Source organism: Corvus hawaiiensis, unplaced genomic scaffold, assembly GCF_020740725.1.
Source record: "Corvus hawaiiensis isolate bCorHaw1 unplaced genomic scaffold, bCorHaw1.pri.cur scaffold_32_ctg1, whole genome shotgun sequence".
NCBI classification, from domain to species: Eukaryota; Metazoa; Chordata; class Aves; order Passeriformes; family Corvidae; genus Corvus; species Corvus hawaiiensis.
Window position 1 is genome coordinate 1040001 of NW_025963366.1, and position 2528 is coordinate 1042528.

Consider the following 2528-nt stretch of genomic DNA (forward strand, 5'->3'; position numbering starts at 1 on the left):
CGTGCCGGGGAGGGGCGCCCTGCCCCCCCCTCTCTGCGGCCCGGTCTCGGCAGAAGGGAACCGTGTTCGCGCGGTCGGCCGCGGGGCCGGCCCGCTCGCTTCGAAGCGGGCGACGGTGGCGGCGGAGGGCGCGTGCCCTCCGCCCTTCCGCGGCTGCGGGGGTCGTTGCGGCTGCCAGGGCCCGCTGCGCTCTCCTTGGCCGCTGCCGCAGGCTCTCGTGCGCGGCGCCGCGCCTCCGGCGCTGCCGCGCCTCTCCCCTCGACGGCCTTCTCTCTCCTCGGACGCACCGGTGGCGCCGGCCGCCGGCCGTTGCCGCTGGGCCGCCTGCCCCGCCCAGGTGTGAGTGCTCGGCGGTCCCTCCGTCGCCGGAGGCCGGCGAGTGCGGGTGGCCCCGGGCCGAGCGGCGGCGTCGCCGCTCGGTGAGTGTCCCCCTGGGGGACGGTCGGCCGGAAGGCGCCCGCTGTCGCCGGCGGCGGTCCCGTCCCGGGCCCTGCCCGTCGCTTCCCCGTCGCCCTTCCCGGCCGCGCGTGGGCCGAAGGGGTGTGCGGGCGGCCGCGGGGGCGCTTCCCCGCCCGGTCTCCGCGTGGAAACGAGGAGAGCGGGCGTTGCTCCCCCGGCTCAGCGCCGTACGTCTTCTGCCCGGGCGCGCGTGCCCGCGGAAGGGGCTCCGGCGGTGCGAAGCGGCGGCGGCGGTTCCCGGGAGGGCGGCGGCGGCGGCGGCGGGTCTCGCCGTCCGGCGGGCCTCGGGCGCTCGCGATGCCGACTCGGTTCCCGGCGGCGTCCGCCTCCGGAGCCGGCGGCGGAGCTCGGCTCGCCGGGCGCTTTGCCTTCCCGGCGGGAGCGGTCCCGCGGGGGGGCGCGCCGGCGGAGCGGTGTCGCCGCGTGCGTCTCGGGCGTGTTGCGGGTCGCTGGGGGAGAAGCCGGCTGCGCGGTGACGCGGCGGCGCTCCGCGAGTCTGCGGAGAGCGGTGAAGGGAGCCGAGCGTGAGCGGGGTCTGGTGGCCGTTACCCCCCGCCCCGCCCCGCCCCGTGGGCGTGTGTGTCGTCTCGCGATCGAGGCCGGGCGGGATCCGATGCCCCCCGCGTTCCGGCGCGCGCCACGCCCAGCCCTCTGTGCCGGAGGCCGGGCCGAGCCCGGGCGCCTGGGCCGCCTCCGAAGGACGGCACGCGAGGCGGCGTCTCCCCTTGCGGGGGGAGGCGGACGGGAGCGCGGGCTCCCCCGCCTTTGTCGACCTTGGGAGCGTTCCGTGGGTTTCTCTTTTTTCCCCTCCTCCTCCTCCTCCGTTTTGTTGTTGTGTGCTCGTACGGTCGAAGCGAGGCGCGCGCGCGCGCCAGCGTCGCGTCCTCGCCGAGAGAGACAGGGGTCTGCTTCACGTGAGCGGTCCCGGCCCCTCCGCGCGCGCGGAGTCGGTGCCGAAAAGCCAGACAACTCTTAGCGGTGGATCACTCGGCTCGTGCGTCGATGAAGAACGCAGCTAGCTGCGAGAATTAATGTGAATTGCAGGACACATTGATCATCGACACTTCGAACGCACTTGCGGCCCCGGGTTCCTCCCGGGGCTACGCCTGTCTGAGCGTCGCTTGACGATCAATCGCCGTCCGGGGGCCACCCCGGCGGCGCGGCTGGGGTTGCCTCGCAGGCCCGTCGTCCGCGGCCGGCGGCGGCGGCGGCGGCGGCGGCGGCGGCGGCGGCGGCGGCGTCTGGCCGGTGCCCGGAGAGTGGGGGGGAAGGCGGCGGGGGCCGGCGAGGGAAGCGTTTTCCTCGGCGGTTTCTGGGGCCTTTCCCCCTGCGGGGGGCCCGGTCGTCGGCGTCGTCGCGGTCCGTCCGTCCGTCCGTCCGTCCGTCCGTCGCGCGTGCCGTTGCTGCAAGGGCCTTCGTCCCCCTAAATGCAGACTCGGGGAGCGCTCCGTAGCTTCCCGCTCCCGGAGCGAGCCGCTGGGGCGGAGCTCGTCCTTTGCCGGGGCCCCGCCAGGGCGTGGCGGCGGCGGCCGGGGAGAGCGAGAGAGACGGCGCGAAAACGCCGTTGAAGGGGGCCGAGCGAGACAGAGGCAAGAAGGGAGGCGAGGCGCGGGCCTCGCCCCCGGGCTCCCCCCGTGCGGGCGGCTGTCTGCGGGTGGGTACCGCGCGGGTACCGTGCCGTGCTGCCGCGCGCGCGCGTCGAGGCGCGAGCGCCGGGGACGGGGGTCACCCCCTCCTCCTTCCCGCCGCCTCCGTGTCGTCGTCCCGGGCGTAAGAGCGCCGTGTCTCGCTTCTCTCTCCCCACCGAGGCCGTCTCGCGCCGCCCGGCGGCGCCCCGGAGGCCGTCACCGCCGTGCTCCTTTCGGTTCTGGTCTCCGGGATGGGGTGGTGTCTCCTTCTCTCCTCCGTCTCTCTTTCCTTCCCCCCCCCGCGGTGCCGTGGGGGGTTGGGGAGAGGGGGGGAGAGGAGGGGGGAGGAAGTTGGCGGCCCGTCGTCCGGCCGCGCGCTCCCGGGCGCGCGGCGCGGCGCGGCGCGGCGCGGCCGCAGCTCTTTGGGCTTTTGCGACCTCA

At 76.7% G+C, this 2528-nt stretch overlaps 1 non-coding gene across 1 annotated transcript; it reads left to right on the plus strand.

Moving 5' to 3' along the window:
- Positions 1–1426: 1426 nt before the first annotated feature.
- On the plus strand, positions 1427–1579 carry LOC125321038. The gene has a single exon (XR_007201412.1). It is a non-coding gene; the product is annotated as a 5.8S ribosomal RNA (ribosomal RNA).
- The last annotated feature ends 949 nt before the right edge of the window (positions 1580–2528 follow it).